At 38.1% G+C, this 26215-nt stretch overlaps 2 long non-coding RNA genes across 2 annotated transcripts; both read right to left on the bottom strand.

Annotated features, from left to right (window-relative positions):
* Positions 1-13280: 13280 nt before the first annotated feature.
* LOC132712130 (uncharacterized) lies at positions 13281-14675 on the bottom strand. The gene is made up of 2 exons (XR_009622826.2): positions 14283-14675; positions 13281-13737 (listed from the first exon to the last, which is right to left on the bottom strand). It is a non-coding gene; the product is annotated as an uncharacterized LOC132712130 (long non-coding RNA).
* A 1699-nt stretch (positions 14676-16374) lies between these two features.
* On the bottom strand, positions 16375-17461 carry LOC117671443 (uncharacterized). The gene is made up of 2 exons (XR_004592872.1): positions 17389-17461; positions 16375-16710 (listed from the first exon to the last, which is right to left on the bottom strand). It is a non-coding gene; the product is annotated as an uncharacterized LOC117671443 (long non-coding RNA).
* Positions 17462-26215: the final 8754 nt, after the last annotated feature.

The following is a 26215-nucleotide window of genomic DNA, read 5'->3' as shown; positions in this document are numbered from 1 at the left end:
GAGGGAAACAATCAACTAGACAAAAGTAATCAAGGGGATGTTTGAACAAAGTAAAGCTTTGTCCCAGGAAATTACTAGAGGCTGAGAACAAAAGGATAAAGTTCAAAAGAAACATGCTGAATAATACAAGAAAATGCCAACTGGAATGTACTTTTTTCTGGGTAATACATTATTATTAATAGGTACATAATAAATATTTTATCCTACATTTCTTCTTAGGACTGCACCATACAAGATGACCTGCCCACCTGCCATTTTGTGTGTACAACATTCTCAAGAGTTTGAATAGATTCAGAAAGAGTGCACAGGACTATCTAATGTGGTTCATAATCTAGATAATTCTTCTAGATCATTTTGATGAAGTCAGGATGAGAGTGGTGCTATCTATCTTACTGCCAAGCAAAAAATGTATCATCTTTTGTCCATAAGTCCAGAGACTCAGGATCTATTACTCAGGTTCAAATGTACAAATACTAGAGAAAGAATACTAAGAAAGTTAGAAGCTGAAGAAAACCTGAGGTAAGTCAAGAATCTTATCCAGTTTCAAGACATGGTCTGAAATAGACAAGACTACAGAATGAAATGATGATCTTCCTATATAGACAGTATTGCAACTCCTGTTGGAAACTAAGATTTTTAAAGATGACTGTTCTTGTTATCTTCTCAAGAAATCAACATGGCTGTCAGAATTGTCTCATACTTTTCTTTTCTACTTGAAGGTAAAAACTGTAGCTTGTTCCTTACCAGCAACACAGGCTTTCCCCATTCAGTAAGGAACTTGATGTCAGGGTTCCGACCAATGTCCTAATAAAATTAAGAGTCTCAAGCCATTTAGCAAGAAAAATTCAGTTGTTTATTAGGACCGCCATGTCGGCACTACCTAGGTGAAGCCAGCTCTGACTTCACCCAATTCACACCATGCCATTGACCCTGTTTCCCCCTCCCCACTGAGTGTGACACCAGTCACATTCCCCAACAAAGCAATTTTGTGGGTCGTAGAAGTCACTCCCTCCAGACGTTGTGGGTCTCCATGGAGAGGGCCTTGACTTCGGCTAGCTAGGCTGTGTCTTGTTTTGACTGAGATGTGAATTCCTTGGTGCAGCTGTGAGGTGTGATTCCCATCCTCCTGCCTATGGCAACTCGGGAGCAGGTCAGGAAAGTGCATGAATTGAAGCTTCATGAGTTTTTAAAAAAGCCTCTGCCAATCAGGCAACTCAGCTTGGATCGTCAGAGGCATTTAAAAGAAAAAAAGGGTTTTTTTCTTTTAAAAGCCTTTGATGATCCCAGCTGAGCTGCGCGATCATCAGAGGCTTTTTTTTTTTGAACTTTTAAAAGCATTTTTTGGCCATAGAGGTTGTAGAAAAAATGCTTTTAAAAGTTAAAAAAAAGCCTCTGATAATCGTGTGGTTCAGCTGGGCATGGGTGGGGGGGAGGCAGGGATTTTTGCTACCGGTTCTCCAAACCACCTGCCTCCATCGCTACCGGATCGGGTGATCCAGTCCACCCCTGCTTGAACTCCAATTTACTATGAAATTGTGTTTCAGTCTGTAATAAAGACTGTTACAAGGTGAATATATTTTAGTTCATTCTTTGCTACATACTTTTTCTTGAATTTCAATTAAAATCCCCATCTCCTTATTTGATTTGCTTCTTCCTTTGTTTTCCTGCCCCATTTTTAATATAGTTCCTTTCCTTGCAAAATATCTTAATATATGTTTATTTGCAGTTTCAAATTATGCTATGTAGCAGAAGCAGGGTATCATTTCTGGCCTGTAAATTGAACTTGCTATGATTTGATTCACCAAAGTCAGATCTGGTGGCTTGGGAATTAGAATAGATGGGCAGAGATGAACATTTTGGATTTAATTTGGGAGGTTCTGAGGAAGCTGTAAATAGATGCACCCTGTTTCCCAAATGTTTAACTCTTCCAGCAAATCAGGGTTACTGCTCTCCATCCTTGAGAGGAAAAAAAAAATCAAAGAGAAATTCATTATTTTATCACTGGCTGCTAGCTGTCAATTTACCCTGACACTAGCATTGTCATTTGCAAATGCCTTGGAACAGGGCACCAGTGATAAAGTAGCCAATTTCTACTTTTTTTTTTTTAATTTGATTTATATGCCGCCTTTCTCCAGAGACTCAGGGCGGCTTACAATGTGCTCAGCAATACTTGAGGGTATAAGGAGCCATGGCCCATAACTGTACGTTGTCTACTACTACTGTATATATAGTTGGTTATAGGGGTGTTTATGGGACACGGTGGCTCTGTGGCTAAAATGATGAGCTTGTTGATCAAAAGGTCAGCAGTTCAGCGGTTCAAATCACTAGTGCCGCATAATGGGGTGAACTCCGTTACTTGTCCCAGCTTCTGCCAACCTAGCAGTTCGAAAGCGCGTAAAAAATACAATTAAAAAAATAGGGACCACCTTTGGTGGGAAGGTAACAGCGCTCTGTGTGCCTTTGGCATTTAATCATGCTGGCCACATGATGATGGAGACATCTTTGGACAGTGCTGGCTCTTCGGCTTTGAAACGGAGATGAGCACCGCCCCCTAGAGTCAGGAACGACTAGCACATATGTGTGAGGGAAACCTTTACCTTTACTTTAGGGGTGTTCAGGGAGGGTAGCACCTCTAGTGTAAGGGCATGCCCTGTCTGTTTAAGGGCAGCTTGTCCATCTTTGGTTTCCATCTGTCACTCAGCTCTCACCTGTGGTTCCCAGTAGCTGTAGCACACACAGAGGCCACACCCCGGGCAACAGCTTCGACAGGCTGGCCAAACCAGGTTGAGGGTGGCCGTTGGGTCATTCACCTTTGGTAAGATAGGGACTTGTCTATTCTGATCATGTGAAGAGAGATTTCAATGAATTAAGCAGATGAAACCTACCAGAATAGGACAAGGCGGTTTCTGCAAGTGACGTGGTATGCTAAGAGTACAGCAAGACACGAAAGATGCCCTGGTCAACCACTGCACCCAGCCCATCTCCAATTGTCTTGACTCTTGTCCTGCCATTGGAGAAAAATGGAATCTGGGAAGAGAGAGTGAGGCTGACTATGCACATCTCTCCTTCACTTTAATCTAATTCACATGCAAGTCTTGACATCCCCCAACTGTTGTAAACCTTCAAAGTCCTGTGGTGCTGGGCAAGTGATGAAGCAGCAGGTGTGGATACACTGGGAGCTGTAGCCATGGTCCAGCACACAGGTGGCGCAGGTCTAATGGTTGTCTCCTTGCTGACTGAAGCAACAGCTGTATTTGGCATCTACCTGAGTGACTGAGCAGCCCTCTTTAGGACTGCACCACTCACCTCTGTTGTAAGAGGAAGGGGCTAGAAAAGGTGCTCTAAACATTTTTGCTTCACATAGTTTGACGAAAACGATGAAGAGATCAAGGCCCTACTTGCTGAAAAGCACCACCTTCACCATGCTCATCAGAATGACCCTTCCTCAACAGCTAAGAAAAATGCCTTCAACAACACCATAGGACTGTACAGAGCCAGCTTTGCAAGATGCAGGACTCCTGGTTGAGTGCCAACGCAGATGGAATTCTGAAGTTTGCTGACAGAAACAATGCCAAACAGTTCTATGAAGCCCTCAGATCCCTGTACAGTCCTCAGCCCTCAGGGAGCTGTCCTCTACTGGACTCAGATGATGCAATTCTCATTACTGAGAAGACTCTGATTCTACAGCATTGGGCTGAGCACTTCCAATCCGTACTGAGCCACCCATCTTCCATCAACAATGAGGCGACTGACAGAATGCCCCAGGTGGATATCAACTACAGCCTGGATGCCCCACCATCAAAGACTGAAACCCTACAGGCCATCAGCCAGCTGTCCAGTGGTAAGGCCCCAGGATCTGATGCTATCCCAGCAAAAGTCTATAAGGATGGTGGTGCAGTGCTTGTCAACAAACTTACTCAGCTGTTCCAGTCCTCTGGAATCAAGGATCTATTCCTCAGGAACTGAAAGATGCATCTATCATACACCTCTACAAGAGGAAAGGGAGTTGACAAGTCTGTGATAATCATAGAGGAATATCACTGCTTTCCATTGCAGGCAAGATCCTTGCATGAGTGTTGCTGAACAGCCTGACTGACCACCTGGGACAGAGTTTATTTCCTGAGATACAGTGCGGTTTCTGAAAAGAGCATGGCACTGTAGACATGATCTTCGCAGCCCAACAGCTCCAAGAGCAGTGTCAAGAGCAGAATTGTGAATTGTACACCACCTTAATGGATCTCACCAAGGCTTTTGACACTGTTAGTTGCGAAGGTCTGTGGTGCATCCTGTCAAAGTTTGGGTGCCCTGATAGATTCATCCTGATGGCACCTGAGTTCCATGATGGTGTGTTGGCTCATGTTTTGGACGATGGAGATGCTTCAGAGGCCTTTCCTGTCACAAACAGCATCAAGCAAGGGTGCGTGCTCACACTGACCCTGTTCAGTATAATATTTTCAGCCATGCTGTCAGACACCTTCCAGAACAGTTCCTTGGGAGTCAGCCTGAGATATAGGACTGATGGGAAACTGTTCAACCTGCAAAGACTCCAGGCTTTCACCAAGATAAAGGAGACTGTGCTACGAGACTTTTTTGCTGACGACTGTGCCCTGAATGCTGGATCAGAGCAGGAAATGTAAGCCAGCATTCAACATAAAGACCGACGTGATGCACCAGCCAGTTCCGAATGCCCAACACCAAGAGCCCATCACCACAGTGAAGGGACAAAATCTGTAAGCAATGGACCAATTTACATACCTTGGCAGCACCCTCTCCTGTGCAGTGACAATTGACATCGAGGTCAACTGCAGAATTGCCATGGCAAGCTCTGCATTTGGCGGACTACTGACTAACGTCTGGGACCGCTGTGTAATAAGCCTTGCTACAAAGCTCAGAGTCTACTAAGCAGTAATGCTAACTACCCTGTGACTATGCCAGTGACTGTAAACAGGAGGCACACTAGGCAACTGAACCACTTCCACACAGCCTGCCTTCACAGACTTCTGAGGATCTGATGGCAGGACAAGGTGCCAGACACAGAAGTCCTCTCCAGAGCAGCCCTGACATCAGTTCACACCCTGCTGATTAAAGCCCAGACACACTGGGCAGGCCATGTTACAAGGATGCCAGACCACCACATCCCCAAACAGCTCCTCTATGGTGAGCTGTCTCAAGGAAAGCGATCACCCGGGGGACAAAGGAAGCAACACTGAAAGCCTTTCTCAAATCCCTGGATATCGATACAACCTCCTAGGAAACCCTGGCACAAGATTGATCAACATGGTGCACATTGATCCAACAAGGCTGCCAGACATTTGAAGACAGAAGGACAACCATAGTACAAGAGAAGCGAGCATGCCCCAAAACCAGAGCTGCAAATGCTGCAATTGTGATGCCCACACATGTCTGCCCGACATGTGGCAGAACATTCTGTGCCTGTATAGGCCTTACCAGTCACCTGCGGACACACCGTGGACAGCCCACAACCCATTAGATGTCAAGATCCTCTTTGAAAATAATGGACGGACATCATCATCATAATTTACTATGTTGCCTACTATAAAAGAAGAACAATGTGCTAGCTTTTTAAATTCCCAATTATACATTCAAAATTTTGCCATAGTTATTATCAGAGAATTATAAATGACAGAAGAGAAATTATTGGGGTGTGTCTGTGTGTGTGTTTCCTCTCTCTCTCTCTCTCTCTCTCTCTCTCTCTCTCTCTCTCTCTCTCTCTCTCTCTCTCTCTCTGTGTGTGTGTGTGTGTGTGTGTGTGTGCCATGTTTTTATGATATTTCAGCAGTATTAAAAAGAGTGGTAATTAAGATTATTGAAAATATTTTTTCACCAACCAAAAAGATTTTTTACTTAACAGAACTTTGCTGATAGTTTTACCATATATTCGAAAGCAATCGATTCAGCAAAATACAGTTTGTTTTTTTGGAAACCCATTTATAAAGCTGCTGTTCACTTGCCAAAAGGGTTTGGGGTGGTGGAGGAGAGGAAAGTCCTTGCTTCATCACAATTTCCATAATGACTTTACCCAATTTTCAAATTTATGATGAAACTCATTTATAAAAGAAAATAGAATAAATATCAAATCAAACATTTTGTATAGATTAACATTCATTTTAGTGAGGCTGTTTATTGGATGGGGGAAGAATAAATAAAAGTGCATAACTTAGAAGAGCAAAGAAAATTGAGTAAATCGTGAGAAATGACCACACACTTTCATTTTTCTGCTTAAGCAGGGAAGTCTTTCAAAAGAGCTTAATTCATGTACTCCAAAACTACATTAAAAAAACCAAAAACAAATCCCTTGTGATTTACAATAACCAGGGTCATAAAATTAAACATTGAACTTCCTCTCCAATTTTTTAATTTCCAATTCTATTTAACTAATATTTTGAATTTTTTATTTTTCCCAAGCAGGAAGGCAGTGTGAGTGTCAGGCAACTCTATATTTTATTTCTGAAGTTAAAGCTACAGCTTGTTCTTAACAGCAACATTTCTCCCTTCACCTGGAGAGACCTCATTTCTTTGACCTCCTCCAATATGGTGGGTGGCACAGTGGCTCGGTGGTTAAGATGTTGGCTTGTTGGCTGGATAGCCAGCAGCCCAGGGTTCAAGACTCGAGCTCCCATCCTTGCCCCAGCTCCTGCCAATTTAGCCATTCAAAAGCATGCAACTGTGAGTAGATAAATAGGTACCACTTTGAAGGAAAGGTAACAGTGCTCCATAATGTCATGCTGGCCACATGACCATAGAAATGTCTTCAGATAGCACTGACTCAATGACCTTGAAACAGAGATGAGCACCCTATTGTCAACAACAACTAGCAGAGTAAAATCTTCAGGGACTCCTTTACTTTACCTCCAATCTGCATAACAACCAACCACCCAGAACTCCACAAACATTTTACTTCAAGGCCTGCAAGAGTGACCACATTTTTAAGGACCTGAGAAATATCATCATATCCAGAGTTCCCTGAGAATTTATGGTTCTGCAGAGGAAAGTTCTGGCCAGAAGTTCCTTCATACAATTGCATTTAATATTCCAGTTTTGTGCTTTCCAGAGTCAAGGTGCTATAAGTCACTTATGCCCTCATCCACTCACAAATGGACTATTGCAATTCACTTCTTTAGAGTTGGCCTTGAAGATTGTCCAGTAGATAAAACTGGTGCAGTTTGCATCTATCAGTGTATTTACCCATATAACACCTCTGTTCTAGAAGCTGCATTGACTACCAGTCAATTTCTGGGTATAATTTCAAAGTGCTGGTTATTATTGTTAAAGCCTTATATAGCTTGTGACATGGGTATCTTCAACTCTGTCTGCTACAAAATGAATGTGCCTCTTCAGTGAGATTAGGGAAAGCAACAGGATCCTGAGAGAGTTTTGTTTAAAGGGACCCTGTAATCAGGCCTCCATAGGGAGGGTCCTTTTTTTATGGAACAGCTTGCGAACATGCTTTCCTCCCTGATAAGTTTCAGCAGAGTTGTAAAAACATGAGGATTCAGTAAGGGGTGCCTGTTTGGTCCTACCCTGGTAGATGGCATTTTTATTTATATATATAGAATCTAGGTGGCCCAGTGGTTAGAGTGCAGTACTGCAGGCTATTTCAGCTGACTGCTAGCTGCAGTTCAGCAGTTCAAATCTCACCAGGCTCAAGGTTGACTCAACCTTCCATCCTTCTTAGGTGGGTAAAATGAGGACCCAGATTGTTGGGGGCAATATGCTGACTCTGTAAAACCACTTAGAGAGGGTTGTAAAAGCACTATGAAGCCAGGGGTGGGCTGCTGGGGATTCGCAGGGGTTCGGGAGAACCTCTAGCTAAGATTCTGTGCAGTTTGGAGAACCCCCAAATCCCATTCCTGGCTGGCCCCACCACACCCACCCTGCCACGCCCCTCCCAGGAGTCCCCACATGGGCCATTTTGGATGCAGGTAGTGCAGGGTGCAAGCGGAGACTCAGTGAGGGTGAAAAATGGGCCTACCAGAAGTTTGAGGAAAGCTTCTGAAGCCTGGGGAGGGCAAAAACGCCTCCCTGCCATGGTGCAGGAGACCGACTAGGCCACGCCCACCATGGCCACGCCCACCCAGCAACCAGGCAGAGAACTCCTTGCTAAAATTTTTGAAGCCCACCCCTGTATGAAGAGGTATTTAAGTGCTATATATATACATACATATATACATACACATACATACATACATACATACATACATACATACATACATATTAATTTATCTAATTTATATAGGATCCATTTCACTCTCATTATAGAATTGTAGTTGCTTCATTTTTTTAATCTCTTGTTTTTTCTTGTAAACCCACTCTGGTTCGGAGTGGCATATACATATGAGAAATAAATAAATACATAAACACATAAATATATGTTTATCACGTCTGCTAACTTAAGCATAGGCAAACTATTATGCCAAGAAAAGGGTGGAAGTCTGCTGTGAGTGAAGCCGAAGGAACTTTGAAAGGAATCATTTAAACGCAGTTTCCAGTTGAAAAGTCATATTAAAATGACCGCAGGCATTTTGCACAAATAAGAAACAATTCTCTCCTTTGGCATGAGCATTTTTATTGCTGCATCCCCTATTTTCAGTGAGGGAAACTTTTAGAAATGGTTTGAAAGGCAAGGAAGAAAATATAAGATTGTTCTATGTGCCCTGTTTCTGCAACCACGCCTTTGAACAAGCTATGGGTTGTTTGTTTGTTTGTTTGTTTGTTTGTTTGTTGTTGTTGTTGTTTTTTGAGTAAGAAGAAAAATCTCCAGTAGCAAACTGTTTCCTAGAAAAATGGTATTAACATATAGTGTATTGTCTCCTTAAAGTGTTTTTTCCTCCACTAAGTACCAATTAGTTTTGAAATTTATATGTAGATTAATATTGTGATGCAAGAAAGACACGCCATGTTTACTTAAAATCTCAGTTAATTAGCAACCACACCTGCTGCTTAAGCATGAAATTAATAATATCATTTGTTTCCTCAATAAAAATAGAAGGTTTTAAAAATGCATGTTTACTGAGGCCCGTATTTATCAGTGAATATTATGAGTGTTATGCTGTTTGGGGCCTTCTTGATAGCTGGAGGTTCTTCTCACCATAACCTATGGTCCGATCACCACTTGTTTGGTTTATGCAATGCACAATACATGGGGCTGCCTTTGAAAAGCATCTAGAAACTGCAACTGATACAAAACGTGGAAGCCCATATATTAGGAAATCAGTCATGATAATCAAATAAAATATCTTTTATAGTCACTGTACTGGTTACCAACTTTCAGGGCACAATTCAAAGTTCTGGTTCTGGTCTATAGCATTTAGCACTGGGGTACTTAGAAAGCCACTTTTTCTGTGAGGAACTGGCCTTCCCAACTTGTCCATTGTATTCCCATCAATGTATTTAAGCTCTCTGGTGGTTGGTGAGGTTGGGAGAAGGTTTTTTTGAGTGGCAGCTACCATATTATAAAATAGTCTTCCTCTGAGAACCACTTTGGTGGCTGCCTTGAAACTATAAAGACAAGAGTTGCTCTGGAGGATTTTTAGGGAGAAAGTTACCACAATGGTGTTGATTATAGATTCATGCATTTATGGGTTTTTAGATAGCAATTATTTTTTGTGCAAGGATGTAGAACGACTATTTTTTTCAACTCAACGATATATTAGCACATAAACTAATAAATAGATCTTTGTTAGAATTAGTACTTCTCTGGATTACAATAACAATGTGTTTTAGAACATAGGATTTGGTAGCAATAAATAGCCAAAGGGAAGATTCAGAACATCATTTTTCATTTTGGAGGTTTTTGCTTCCAAATCAATTGTTCCCCAGATAATTATTTCACAATGGATTTTGAATAAGAATTAAAGTGAATTAACAGGTGGAAAGAAATTCCAGGGAGTGGTTGTCTAAATAAGCAGAAGATGATAATTATTTTCAAAGTCTTGATGAAAAGGCTTTACTTACAGATACTTAAACATATAGAACTCCTGACAAGAAGCTTCAATGGCTTATTTGATGATTTGTGTTGAGATAAATTGTTATTCTTGTATCCATATAAACTTATAAAAAAGGAGGCACCAGATGTTATGAAGTTTGACATCAACAGTTTCTAATCAAGCCCAGACTTTTAATCCATTAAGGTTTGAGCTTAAGTATTCCAAGATTTGCTAAAAATATGAAACTTCTTAAAACGTTAATTTATTCATCAGAGATGCATATTCTATCTTTAATAATATATTTGAAAACACACAAACCTACATAAAAAGTTCCATGTCAAGGAATTTCACAGAACAGAAACTGCCACAGGTATTCCAGAGTGGTCAGTTAAGGTTATTCTAAAATTATCATTCTGAACTGACAGGATGCTGGTCTTTAATAATGTATGAGAGAACATTTATAAAAGTTTTAATATTCTTGAATGTTTTAAGGAGAAAGTGTAACAAGGAAACTGAAAGCAAATTTAAATTATGGATGCCTTTGGAACTTAAGATGCATGCATACTTACTTACAGTGCTTAGCTGAAAATAGCATGCCCCTCTCTCTTCGGCCTTTTTGCATGATACTCAATTATGCATATAGAAATACCATTTGGACCAGGGGTGAAATGCTCCTGGTTCAGACCGGATTGCCCGATCTGGTAGCGATGACGGTGGGTAGTTTGGAGAACCCGTAGCAAAAATCCCTGCCCCTCCCCCGCCCATCTGAGCTGCGCGATCATCAGAGGCTTTTTTTTTTTACTTTTAAAAGCATTTTTTCTTCAGCCAAAAAAATGCTTTTAAAAGTAAAAAAAAATCCTTTGATGATCGCGCGACTCAGCTGGGATCGTCAGAGCCTTTTAAAAGCATTTTTTCTACAACCTCTTCAGCCAAAGAAGTTGTAGAAAAAATGCCGTTAAAAGTAAAAAAAAAAAAAAAAGTTGGCCACGCCCACTCAGTCACATTACCACCCCGCCAAGCCACGCCCACAGAACTGGTAGTAACAAATTTTACATTTCACCACTGATTTGGACCTATAAATTAGATTTATCTTATACATCATTTTAGAAAGCAGCATGCAACTTAAAGATTGCAACAGTTTCTACTTCTCTTTTGAGAGCTCATTGATGTAATTAGGGAAACAACTAAGCTATTACAAATTTAGAGCTATACGGAAACTAGTTTCAATCTTTTTTAAAGAAATGCATTTTTATTCATTTCTTACTATCACCTTGTGAGATAGATTTTTTTGTCAACGAATGTGCATCATTTGATATTTTGACTAATTTTCACTGGGGTCTTTCTTATTAGACATAATTTTTGAACATTTAATAAATGAAACAACCAAGGGGGAAAAAAGAAAAAGAATTAAGATAAATATTAAAAGAAAATCATGATTATACAATGATGCTGTTCTGTAATATGTTCAGTCTGGTTACAGAATTAGCTCACTTTGTGAATTTGCATAATACCTGGAGCTGTAAACTAACCAAGACAGCTGAATTTGCACTATATTTTAAGCCACAAAAACCTTACCCAGATTAGAAATACTCATGTTTTATATTTCTGCAAATGCAGCCACTTGGTCTTTAGGTTTAAACATGATATATGTGAATCAGTACAATACTCGAGATAAATTTTAACCACATTCTTGATCTCAAAAACATGCCTTCATAGGAAGACTAGATAAAGTACAAGTGTGAGGTTATAAAGCTTATAAAAGCCATTTAACAATTTTGGAGGATAATCCTTATGTATGTGCCTTTGTATAGGTGTATTACAATTACTGTTATTTTTTACCTTTTAGTAAGGAGACTTGTTCTCCCAGCTGTTTGAAAGACACATCAATGTGTTTCTAAAGGAAAAAAGCATACTATTCTCAAATAGAACCCCTAAATTCCCAGATTCAATCTAGGTATCTATATAGGCAAAATTAAGAAAGATCTCCAGACAATCTGGAGAGTTTTTAACACATGGAAAACATTAAGTTCGATTGATTGTATGTCATTAAAAAACAATCAAGATCAAGTGAGGTACTAATAGCACTCTATAAAGCCTTAGTAAGACCACACCTAGAATACTGCATCCAATTTTGGTCACCGCACTATAAAAAAGATGTTGAGACCCTAGAAAAAGTGCAGAGAAGAGCAACCAGGACAGGGGTGAAATGCTCCCAGTTCCGGTAGCGACTGTGGCAGGTGGTTCGGAGAACCAGTAGCAATGGCGGCGTGAGGCTCCACCCACCTGCCTGGGTGTCATTACTTCCTGGTTTTAACCAGGAAGTAATGTGTTTTTTACCCTCTGCGCATGCGCGTGCACTTCCAAACCAGTAAGGAAGGTAAGTGGATTTCACCCCTGAACCAGGATGATTAGGGGACTGAAGACTAAAACATATGAGGAATGGTTACAGGAACTGGGTATGGCTAGTCTAGTGAAGAGAAGGACCAGGGGAGACATAATAGCAGTCTTCCTAATTTTGAGGGACTGCCACAGAGAGAAAGGGGTCAAACTATTTTTCCAAGGCATTTGAAGGCCGGACAAGGAATAATGGATGGAAACTGATCAAGGAGAGATTCAATCTAGAAATAAGGAGAAATTTTCTGACAGTGAAAACAATCAACTAATGGAACAGCTTCCCTTTGGAAGTTGTGGGGGCTTCATCACTGGAGGCTTTCAAGAAAAGACTGGACTGCTATTTGTCAGAAATGGTGTATATTCTGATATACCTTGGATATTAATATTTTTACTGTACAGAATTTCAATATACTCCTTACATCTTTGATTTTCTTTAAATTAGTCACCGACTTTTCGTCGGGCCCTTAAAACCTACCTCTTTCAGTTAGCCGGGCTGTCCTGATTTTATGATGGGGTTTTTAAAATTTGAAATTGGTTTTAAATTGAAATGTTTTAATTATGGGCCAAATTATTTAATTATTTTAAATCTATTTTAACTTTTGTATATAAAGTGTTTTACTTGGCCTGAGTCCGAAAGGAGAAGGGCGGTATAGAAATTTGAAAATAAATAAAATAAATAAAATAAATATGTCCTTTGATGACTTTTAGAAAACCAACTTGAAGAATCTCCCACTGAACTGGAGACACTTTTGGAATTCTTTTCTTGTTTTTTTAAAATTTTTCTCTCTCTCTCTGTTTGTGTGTATTCCCATCTTCAAGGTCTGAAATACTGAGATCTTTGTCTCGCTTGGTTTTGCTTCTCTTCTCTACTTGGCAATTTCCACTATTTGTTCTGATATCCTTATCTCTTCTTGGTCTTTTCATATTCCTCCTTAACAATTTTAATTTCTTTCAACAGTTTATTTTAATTGTACATCAAAACAGGTGCTGAGGAAGTCTGACAGCAGAATAAGCAAATACGTACAAGCATAAATCTTTACACCTACATCAGTATTTTTGTATTGTGTAATCATCATTTTATAGTGTAGCAATTAATTTTAAGAAAGAGCGTAGCCTTTGACATTTTCTAACAGATACCAAAGGATTGTTTCTTGACCGTATTGCTTGTATTGACAAAAGTTGCTTTGCTCCAGCAGATACACCTCTCCTTGATTTATATCAGAGAAAATAATTTTGTTTTCTGATTCCAATTTTCTCTTCAGTCTCTTGTGCAGACCTCTTCCAAATCTTCAGAGGATCGTGGAACAGCCTGCAAAGTGGCTTGCCAAGCTTCAGAAGTGGTCCAAATGGATGAAAACAAACAAACAAACATTCACCGCTTTCTGTTTACGGTTACCTAGAAAGGAGTAAATATAATGTAATTTGATTTGAACAGCAAATTAAAAAAAAATTATGCTTCATATAGAAAGAAATGGTACGTGGTTCCTCCAAATTGCTATGCATTCATATCCCATGGTCATGCTTAATAAGAAAATTGTTTTTTGTTTCCTCCATGCAAATGAGTGACTAATTGGTGATGCCCCACTGCCACCTTTTCTATGTAGTCTGTTTACATGCACAGACAACACTAGTGACTTTGATAACATGGATAATGATCAGCAGCTGCAATATTTCTGTTGCCTCAGCCTTTTTTGAAGCGACATAATAAATATGTTCCCTAAACTTTCAAATGCTATTCAGACTATACTGTTTTTGATGAATGCTACAGCTGAGTTTACACCCAGCAAATCTGTGAAATTCATTAGAACTGATATTCGGCATGAATATTTATTTCTGCACTACTTCCAGTCTTGGAAAAAGTCATGGCACAGATAATATACAGCATAGCATTATTTTATTGCAGGACAGCTGTGTTTGTATAGGAGGTTTTTTTTTTCCTACCTCCTTTCTTTTTTCTTTTTGACAAAATTCCATCTTATGGCTTCAAACAAATTGGTTTTAAAACATCCAAACTGAATTCCTGATCCCTGTTAAATGCATGTCTAATTTATTTGGCAGTCTTTCCAATTACGCATCCTATAAACAAAAAAAAAAAAAAAATTCCCTGTCAAACTATACATTCCACCAGCATCATGAATGCTTAGATCATGGACAACTGCTTCTGTATCCTGACACTCAAGGAATGTTATCCCATAAGAAAAGGCGAGTTCCTGCATAGTTCTCATTGTAACTAAGATTGGTTTATGAAAAGAGTTCAGACATGTGCCTTCAACCTGGCCTTTCACATTTCTTATTGTAATTTTTGAATTTTGAAATTTTCATATTGCCTTAGTATTTTTGATATACATTATTGTTTTAATAATAATAAAAAAAATTACCCGGGTGATTACAGCCCCTCCACCCAAAAGTTAAAATCAGCTCGTTTAAAATATAAGACTCTGGTATTATCTTCTATTGCTTGTGTTTGCGTTATGTTGAATTCTAGTATGACATGGTCACTCTCACCCAAGGTTCCTGTAGTTTCAACTCCCTCTATTACTTCTTCTGTGTTTGTAAGAATTAAATCCAGTATGGCTGTCCCTCTAGTTCTCTCCTCTACCTTTTGGACAACATAGTTGTCAGCTAGGTTGGATAGGAACCTATTTGATTTCTTACTTGGTGCAGAATTAGTCTTCCAATTGATGTCAGGGTAATTGAAGTCCCCCATTACTATAGTAGTGTGTTTCCTACATATATTTGATAGTTGCTTAGCAAAAAGGACATCTGTTTTTTTTCTGCTTGATTGGGTGGCCTAGAGTATACACCTATGGCCATGACATTCTTTTTTTTTTTATTTGACCCATATGCATTCTATGAGGTTTTTGTCTTTGGTTTCGTGCATTTCTGTAACAATATAGTGGTGCTTTACATACAGTGCAACTCCATCTCCTCTTTTATGGGGTCTGGGTTTTTTTGAACAGTTTGTATCCTTCTATCAGTCATGGGCTTCATGTACAGGTAAATGTCACTACATATAGAGTAACATCATGCATTTTAATATTCTGTTGTTTGTTGAAGCCCTGCTGGAAATTGAAGAAAAGTGATGATATGGAAAGAAAAAAAGGATCAACAAACCGAACCCTTGATGAGGAGAGTTGGGGGGAGGAGAAGGGAAATCAAGAAGGTATCTCAATTGTGTGGTCAACCCCCCTCCCCATTTTTACATTCATTGATTTTGTTTGACTCCCTCAGTCCCATGGAGATACCTCCCTATTTGTAATATTTCCTCCCATTTTTAGACCCTCTAAAATTCCAATTTTGGGAAACATCCCGGTGGCCAGTATGAGGCAAAGGGGTTGATTTGACATTAGTTCTCTTATCCTCTGAAGTCAAAGAAAAAGCTTCAATCTCAGAAGGAGAAAACCAAGCAATTTTATGATCCCGGGATCATGTCCAGGAACAACAAATGCACCCTTCATAAATAAATAATCTTATTTTGAAGGGTAAGTCTTTAGAAACAGGATGGTACACTTTCACAATTTTCTAGAGAGAAATATTAAAGGGATGTCTGTCCCCCGGAAATTCGTAAGATTTCTGACCTCCGGGTATTTCGCTGCGCACTCAAGACCCTATTGTTCCGCCAGGCTGGGTTAGCAATATAATTTTAAATTGGATGTTTTAAATTTTTGGGGTTTTAAATTAAGCCAAATTTATTTAATATTTTTAAATTATTTTAAATTGATGTTTATTCTGTTTTTTAATTAGGCTGTACACCGCCCTGAGTCCTTCGGGAGAAGGGCGGTATAGAAATAAAATTATTATTATTATTATTAATAATATGAATTCCTGGTTATTAATATAGCAGGATCCAATCTGGGACATATATATTTGCCTTCATTTGTATTAATATAGCCTTGTATTACTTCTCATTATTTGTAAAGCTGGTGTTTTATCTTATGCTTTTTCCTAAATATGATTAATATAAATATATGCTTGATATTAAAAGAGTTTTTAAAATTTATCCATTTTTGAGAAAATACATGGAACAAAGACATGGGAACAAGCCTTTTATGTTTGCATTTCCAACTTTGTATTTCTGAAAAATGCCATTATCATTTGCTAATTACATTGTTGGGGCTATTAACATACATATTTTTGAAACAAAAATAGCTAAAAACATACATTCATTGGAAAATGTTTGAACAAAGTCTCATGATCTACTTTACGACTGTCATGTTCTTTTCCATTGCTTAACCTTGCCAAGCATAGACATCTTTCCAAATTTATCATCTGTTTACATCACTAGCTGATGTTTGAGAGAAGTCAACAAAATCATCAACCTTTATTTGATTTCTTGATTTGAGGGGTTGGTCCTCTTTCTTTATTTGATCTTGTAGAGAATAAAATGCATGTATTAGAAACAATATAAAATAATATATGTGCCCATTTAGTGTTGACTTTTTCAAACTTAGAAAAAACAAGCCTGACTTTGAAAAATGGGGAAATGAAGTATAATCAAAATAACACCTTGAAATTTGAAATGAAATTACACTAAAGTTAACTTCAATCCCATTGATTCCAATACCTCTGTTATAAATATGATTTGAAATAACTGAGATTATTTACTGAAAAAGAAAAGGAGAAATGATTGTGTTTGAAAAATCATTTATAACTCTCTGTTTAGATGTAATGATTTGCAATACATAGATCAATGTTTCCCAACCTTGGCAAGTTTAAGAGGTGTTCTGGTTGGATAATTCTGGGAGCTGAAGTCCCTACCTCTTAAACTTGCCACGGTTAAGAAAAACAGACATAGATGATCATTTTGCAACTTGAATTCCTTCAGTGTTACTTTCTTGTAAGGACGTAATTCCTGTTGTTGAAAAAATATTATAATCAACTACCCTCTTACTCAAAAGAACTATCTATGTATTCTTTTGAGTAGCAACTTCTACGGGAAAAATAAATATCATAGAAATGCAGCTGTCATAAAATACCATATTTTGTCGTATAAAATGTATATGATACTCAAATTTGCATGTAAAGGATTGTATCTATCCCCTTTTACCTGAATTGAAATATACTGCCACTTGGACTAAATGTATCTATTAGGATCATATGGGCCATCTGATCATGTCACTGACAGTCATATTGTCCAGAAAGGGATAGGGTCTCCTGCTTGAGTAGTGGATTGTACCTCCAAGATCCCTTCCAACTCTGTTATTCTGTATTCTGTATTCTAACTGTCAGTGGCTTTACAACATTTCTGTTTGGAATCTTTCTGAGTTCTCTCAGAATTTCAGAATTATTTGAAGTCTACCAAAGCTTCAAATATGCCAAATATCACATCTAGCCAAGATGTGCTAGAAAAAGGAAAGGCTATGAAATAGTAATACAAGATAATTGTTTTCTATCTTTGCATCATCTCTTCGGTACAGAGATAACTCCCACATTAACTGTGAGGCATTTCTGTCTTGCCACAAAATACTGCCATATTTGAAGTGATGGAGTCTCAGGAACTTTAAATATTCCATGATATATGTATCTTCAGTCTACTGCTGTTGCTTTTTAACCTCATTCAGTCATTCAGTCATCTTGAGGCTATTTATATTTCTTGACTCCTTTTAACCAAAGCATAGCTGTCTCTTTCCAATAGCTTTCTCCTTTGTCTTTTTGAAGCTTCAAGCTATTCCCTTTTCAACTTTTCCTCAAGTGTAATGTTATTCAGAACTATTTGAATAGTTCTCAGCTTCTAATACTTGAATAGAAATCCGGATAACAACTCTTCCACCAAATCCAACTGACAATTGTGAAATATGGTCTTCCTTTTGCTAAGGATTTATATACATAATTTTTATTACAATTATTTTATTTTTATTTTATTATATTTTAACAAGAAGATTAAAAACGAACACAAACTAACATAAAGGAAGGAAGGAAGGAAGGAAGAAGAAAAAGGAAATAAAAAAGCAAAAAGTACAAGAAAAAACTACAAAGTTGGGAAAAGAAAAAAAGATGTAAAGAATATTTACATTCTGTAATGTAAATTGTATATTCATACAAACATTCTGATATTTTTCATAGCAGTTAAAAGTATAAATATATATTTAATCTCTCTTTCTAAAGGTACTTCACGTTGCTCTTCTATTCATAATCTATTCTGTCTACTCATCAAAACCATAAATCACAAGTTATTTTTTCATTTTTACACAAAAAGTCCACATGAGGCTTCCAGTCATCCAAAAAATGTAGATAATGTCTTTTCTCTTATCAAAAACATCAATTTACCAATTTCATCAAAATTTTTACCAATCAATCCTCCATAGTGTTTATACTGAATCTTTCCATCTCTGGGCATATAGTTATCTCACTGTAGTGAAATAATCTTCCATGGCTGAGATGGCAAGGATTTAAACTGAACCTCCTTACACAAAGCATGGTCACAAAGCCCAGTGAGTATGGCCAAATTAAGGAATGCCTGGATGTAATTCAGTGCTGTTCTTCTCTCTCTATCTTAAAACTGAACTTCAACAGGGCTTACTCCTTGCTAACCAATGCCTATGGTGCCAACAATAAGAATGCAAAAGAATTTCGGTTGATTGAGAACAGATCTGGATTTTTCATTTCCAGAAGATTAAACATGGACAAATCTTAAAAGGAATTAAATCTGCTTAGAATTCAAGTGTTTTAACTGTATTGTCTTATTTACTAATTTATTTGTCCAAATGTGATTAGACACACAAGGAATTTGTCTCTGGTACAGAATAATGATAACAACAACAATATCAATAAGAGTGGTTCATTATTTATTTATTTAATATTTAAATAGTAAACAATTGCTTTAGATGTACTTAGGGGAGAAAACCTCTAGTATTCTGTTTGAGAAATGTATGAGGTGATTGGGTCTTAATGATTCTCCTCTTCCTTAGTAAAATGGCTTGAAGCTCCATGTTAACAGTTTTACAGGACATTCTCTAAGGCTGGTTCTGTTATGTTATGCAGCACTTCTTGGAATGACCATGTAACCCTGCAATATTATGAACATGTAGAATTGTTGATATAAATCAAAAGAAGAGATGTGAGTCCTGGCTACCTGATGCATTCTTAAAAATAACTAGTCAATCCAGCCTCTAAAAGAGGTAGAAAATGTGTGTTGACTATTTCATAAAAAGCAGAGCACAAATGGTTGGAATTATCTGATAATATAATGGAATAGATTTTTATTAGATATTAGATAGCGAAGCTTGTCTTAGGTTTGCAGAAAAAAAAATTGTAAAATCCTCATTTGTATTGTTCAAATGTGTTTGTACTAAAGTCAGAATCAAAGTAAATTCCTTTAATATAGCCGCAATATTTTTAAACACTGTGTTGTTTGGAGCTCTCTGAGCTTGGTTGTTTTCTTGCAGCCATGTCATTACCAAAATTACCTACTTTGGTAATGAAACATCTGCAAGAAAGCAACCAAGCTCAGAGAGCATCAAGGATCCCACAATTCAACCCTGAGCTACAAATATTCTCCTCTATTGATTTGAAAGGCATTTAACTTTTTGCAAAATAGCTATCCCTGCAGTTTATATGAATTATTTCCTTCTTTTTTAAAGTATGTGACAAGGTAGTGGGGTATTGAACGTATTGCATTGTCACCAACCTGAGGACACACATCTCTTGAGAATAATTGGCTTGGGTGATAACATTTCAAAGGTAGTGCTAAAAATTCTGTGCCCTGGAAGGTTCTGCAGCGGAATTGTTTATTATACAGATTATAAGTAAAAGTTTAAATTAATCAAGAAAATGCCCTAGTGGAAGCAGAGCTGTAAACAAGTTCAAAGATAATTTTAAATGACCTTCATATATCATTTATGATAGTATTAAACATGGGTTCTCATCATGGGTGACATATAATATTGAGAGACTTAGTGCTGTATATTTGCTCTAGTCCAGAGATGTGCCTGTAGCTTCTATTAATATGGAGATCATTGAAAATTCAGTCCACAGCAGTGCATTATATGTCCATATTCTGTTATATTTAATTTTTCAGCATTTTTTTAAAAAAAACTAGTCCCTTCCAAAAGTCCCTCCAACATCTGCAATTGATTTTGTACTGTACAAAATTTACTTTTTTTCTTTCTACTGTACATTACATACCGTACAAGGCATATACAAAAGAGGAGAAGGTCAAAGAACATGAGGAAGGCCCAAAAGAAGATGGAGAGACAATATCAAAGACACACTACAATGACATTGATTAACAATGATTGAGATGACCAGAAAAATAAGAGCCAGAATTTTGTATCTCCCTTGACACCTGAAGTGGTAAAAGAGAAAGTAAATAAAAAGACCACACATTTCTATTCTCTCTATTATTCCTCTTGTGTTTTTGATTTGAAATCATATAATGTAAAATACCTGTAATATATATAGTGGTTTCTTTTTTCCACATTATCAAGTTATTGCCTGATTGATTATGTGGCATCAAGCTGTTGTTGAGTTTCATCAACTACATAGATGTATATTCTTCATAATGATCAGTCCCTAACCTGGTCCTTCAAGTTGTCAGTGCACTGATCTCCACTGTAACTTAGTTCATTGCTGTCTGTCTTTTTCTTTTTCCTTTCTCCTTTCCCATCATTACAGCCTTCTCTATAGAGCTAGGTCTTTGCACATTGGGCCCAAAATAGGATAATTTGAAGTGAGTGGACCTCTAGTAAGAACTCCAACTTGATCTGTTCTTTTCAAATATACACAAGGGTTTGATGACTTGATGGCACAAAATCAATCAATCAATCAATCAAAAGAATGATGGAGCTGGCATGGACTGTGCCAGCACAGAGCCCTCCACCTTGGTGGAACAGGTAATTTTAAGAGAAAAAAATCCATACAGCCAACTTCCTCTCTTGACATTGACTGCTTTGAACCTATTTTAAATTTAAAATTTGATTTATATGCCGCCCTTCTCCGAAGACTCAGGGCGGCTTACAATGTGCTCAGCAATAGCCTTCATCCTTTTGTATATTTATACAAAGTCAGCTTATTGCCCCCACAACTGGATCCTCAATTTACTTACCTTAGAAAGGATGGAAGGCTGAGTCAACCTTGAGCCTTGGCGAGATTCAAACCCTGCAGTAATTGCAGGCAGCTGGTCTTAATAACCAGCTTAATAACAGGGTGCCTTAAACCCCTGTACTACCAAGGCTCTTTTTCCTATGAATGCAGATATCTGAGAGAGAAGCATATTAGCTTCCATATATATCTGTAAGCTCATAATGGAAGATCATACCTTATGTAGAAATTGCATATATTTAGTAGGAAAAAATACACATTTTTAAGGTGCTGTTGAAAGATAAAGCAAGTGCACACACACTTGCCGAAAGTGAAACACCTTTTCTGATTCAGATTTGAATACCTTCATAGGTCTCTGTGAAAAGATTTCTCTTCTACAGGTGTTTAATTTTAATTTAGATGTTCCTGAAAACCTAATTTCATTTCATGGATGTTGGGAGAAGAATCATCTGGGGCATAATACATAATGAGGAATGTTAACAATGTAATGTATATCTGGACAGTGTCTCGTAAAAGCAATAGTCAATCAGTCCAGATGACTTTTGGGCACTTAAAAAGAAGTCCAAAGGCTAGCCTGCAAAGGAGAGCAGAAATATGGCAAAAAGTGGTGTAGTCCAAAGATTTAGTTATGGGAGCTCCATAGGGCAAAAACTGGGCTATGTTGAATGATGATGTGCTTGAAGATGCACCCTTAAAGACAGGTTATTCTCTTGTCTTTAGAGCCTCATTCTGTCTCAGCAGCTCATGAATGAGATTTTTGTACCTAAAAAATATTGAGACCACTTATTCTTTTTTGAAACAGACTGCTTACTGTCTGTCTCTGGAAAATTCTGGAAGCCACCAATTTCTTTGGACTAATAGCTTTCCTTTGTCTGTCAGCAGCCTTTAATTCCTGCTGCTCAGCCCCTTGATTCTTATCTATCTTTATCTCCATCACAATCCAATGACTCTCAGTAGCTCACCTTTTAAAAAAATATTGAAATACAAAATCACAATACAATAACACTAAAACAATACAAAGAGACTTAAAAAGTGGCAACATCAAATCAACTTTACTTAAATCAAATTAAGCAAAACATAAAGGTAAAGGTTCCCCTCACACATATGTGCTAGTCATTCCCGACTCTAGGGGGAAGTGCTCATCTCCGTTTCAAAGCCAAAGAGCCAGCGCTGTCCGAAGACATCTCTGTGGTCATGTGGCCAGAATGACTAAATGTTACCTTCCCACCAAAGGTGGTCCCTATTTTTCTACTTGCAATTTTTACATACTTTTGAACTGCTAGGTTGGCAGAAGCTTGGACAAGTAATGGGAGCTCACCCTGTTACGCGGCACTAGGGATTCAAACTGCTGAATTTACCTCACCTCTTTGCCTCCCCTCCCCCCACACCTCACAAAATTGTGGGTTTTGCAGTATCTAATCAGTGGGGCCAAAACTGGCTGAGGGAAGCATTCCAGAAATTATGTGGATGCTCTAAAAAGACTCTTGTCTGAGTCAAGCTTGACTTCTTGTGACTGTACAGATATAATTCTATGGTTTTCATGGGGCGGAGGCAGTATGGATATGGGCTTCTCTCATGATACAATCCATCACAAATGGGGACAGGGAATTTGACCCCAGTCTCCTTGTGTCCATTGCCACTGTTGCAATGGAACATTCAAAATTGTTGGGCTTTTTTCTGCTTCAGCAAGAAAGGAAACAGTTTACGAGAACAAGGCTGCTCTAAATTAGCAAGCATAAGTGGATAAGATCAATAGTCCTTCCCATACAGAGCTCACCTTTTCCTTTTCTCTCCTAGCCCTTGAGTTTCCTTTCTTCCCTCACTCCCTCTAGGATATAATAGAACCAGCCTGATGAGGTGCCAAGGTGAAATGTGCAATTAAATATTTATCCTTGAGATTCTTTCAGAAGGAAACCTTAATATGTCTTTACACTCGTCCTGAAATCTCTTCAACATGCACAGCACTATCTGCAAAAATTTGGGATTAATTTATCAAAAAGATTGATTCACCTTTCTTGCTGTTCTGAATGCAGATCAGCTTAATAAACCTTGCAAGCTTTTCAGAATTTTTCAAATATACAATTCATTCAAAATGGTGACCCTATCAAGAGGGAGTTTAGCTTCTTCTAAAAAAATCCCCTCCCCGAAGTCACTATTATAATGATCTAGGTACAAATTTTCAGTAGGCAACTTGACTTTCTTGTTTTTCTTTGAAGATGTTTTATTTCTCATCCAAGAAGCTTCTTCAACTCTGATTGGATGATGGGGAATGGAAGGATTTATATTCCTTGCAGACAGATGGTCATCTATATCCTTTTAGAGAATTGTTAAGGAACCTGGGGATTTATCTGTGTCCTCACAGTCACATGAGTAGTGCAAATGGTTCCTGTGGTCTGCAATTTTTTTGAAAATTCATTCATACTCCCACACCATTCGAAGGTGTTCATCCCAAAGTGCATGGCTAAAAAGTCCATGGAGATTCTCAGTCATCCAGGTCATGGTTGTCCCAAAGGTGCTTTTTCAGGAGGCAACTGGACATCCTTCCATTCCCCACCATCCAGTCAGAGCTGAAGAAGCTTCTTGGATGAGAAGTGAAACGTCTTCAAAGAAAAAACAAGGAAGTCCAGCTGCCTGCTGAAAAAGCACCTTTGGGACAACCATGGATGACTGAAAATCTCCATAGACCTAGGTACAATTGTACACTTTTTCAGTCCCTTTGTACATTCCACATCATGAATTTTTAAGCAAGAACCCTGCAATTTATCTGTTGAAATATTCATTGAATATCATATTTAGGGATTTACATTTTTGTTTTCCTTGAATACATCCAATGCTAAATATGAGTTATTGGAAAAGTTTATAAGGACCAACCTTTCTATGTTTCACAAAATCAAACCACCAACAAAAACCCCAATCTATTCTTGCTTTAAAAAATTCTTTTAACTTAAAGAACACCTTTCCTTTGAGTTGATCTTGTAAAATGTAATTAGTAGACATCTATAGTTGACTGATGGTTAAAATTTACCAACAAAGATTTAACAGATTAACAGAGTTGGAAGGGACATTGGAGGTCTTCTAGTCCAATCCCCTGCTCAAGTAAGAAAACCTATACCATTTCAGACAAATGGTTGTCCAATTTGGTTATATCATATCCAAACTGCATCAGAAATTTGCATAACCCTTGCTTTGAAATTATGCTTTGCAATTCTTAAACCTTAGCATTATGTAAAAAAGTGACAAAGGAAAATGTCCATGGTTTGATAATACTATATTACAAAATTACACTGTTCCATAACTTATTAAGATAAATGCTGCATCTAAAATTAACGAATGTGTGTCCTGAGCTCCATGGCATCAGTTTTTATTTCAGTTTCACAAAGATGAATTAAACAGAGTTAATGAATTACATAAAGGAAATCAATTACACAAGCCTGGAAAATTGAATCAGGGTGAACAAATTTATATTGTTACAAACAATATTCCTACATGCTATGAAACATTTTTAAAGCAATCCAAATAATAGGCATTTGGTTAAACTATGGGTTCACAAATGATCATGTTCACCTAAAGGGTTACAAGCAACTTGAAGATAATCACATTCATACCTACTATGCCTGCTGCAGGCAGTCTTTACAGAGGTACTGGCACCAATTCAAATTGGCTGTGATCTAGATCCTGGATTTCTTTGACAATGTTTATACAGTAGCAATGATTCCTGCAAAGCCTAATCTGCTCCTGAGACTTCCTATCTTCCTGCAAGAAGTAGAAGTGACTGGATAGATCAGCCATGTAGGCTGAGTAATAGGACCCAATGACATCCCCAGGAAGTGCCCAAAGTGAGCCATTTTTGGAAAAAAGACAAGTTGAGCCCGGGGTGAAATGCTCCCGGTTCAGACCAGATCGCCTGATCCGGTAGCAATGGAGGCAGGTGGTTCGGAGAATTGGTAGCAAAAATCCCTGCCCTCCCCCCATGCCTGGCCGAGCCACATAATCATCAGAGGTTTTTTCTTTTAATTTTTAAAAGCATTTTTCTACAACCTCTTCGGCCGAAAAAATGATTTTAAAAGTAAAAAAAAAAGCCTCTGATGATCGCGCAGCTCAGCTGGGATCGTCAAAGGGATTGTCAGTTGACAATCCCAGCTGAGTTGCCTAATTGGCAGAGGCTTTTTTTCTTTTAAATGCCTCTGACAATCCAAGCTGAGTTGCCTGATTGGCAGAGGCTTTTAAAAGAAAAAAAGCCTCTGCCGATCAGGCAACTCAGCTGGGATCATCAGAGCCTTTCTACAACCTCTTCACAGAAGAGGTTGTAGAAAAAATGGTTTTAAAAGAAAAAAAAATTGGCCACGCCCACCCAGTCACATTACCCACCACCACCAAGCCACGCCCACAGAACCGGTAGTAACAAATTTTAGATTTCACCATTGGTTGAGTCTCTCCATCAAATCCTCTTATTCTGCCTCATTATGACAAAGGAGAATAAGCAATGAATGCTGTGAATGTACATTTAGAATATATAAGTGTACATATACAAGGCATGAAGGTCATTCCAGCTACCAATCTAACAAGCTCCTAAACTGGGAAGCAGTGAGGTAGGAAGATTCTAGCAGCAGTGAATCACATAGCAGACCACTTCTGTGTTTTACCAGAAATGGTGAAATCATCTAGGTTCTAGGGAGTATTGATTCTTTCTGAATGATCTCCTGCTTAATGGAATGGGATAATGGGATCATGTCTGCTAGGGCTGCAGGGACCCTTGAAGAGATATTTTGATTAATCAGAATCAAATGGAAGACTCCTTCAAGCCAAGTGCCAAACCAAAGTAACATTCTGGATTG

The sequence above is a fragment of the Pantherophis guttatus genome, chromosome 1 (genome assembly GCF_059756535.1).
Source record: "Pantherophis guttatus breed Tessera chromosome 1, ASM5975653v1, whole genome shotgun sequence".
Classification (NCBI taxonomy): Eukaryota; Metazoa; Chordata; class Lepidosauria; order Squamata; family Colubridae; genus Pantherophis; species Pantherophis guttatus.
The sequence above is the reverse complement of the archived record's forward strand: the minus strand, read 5'-3'. Positions and strand labels throughout refer to the sequence as shown.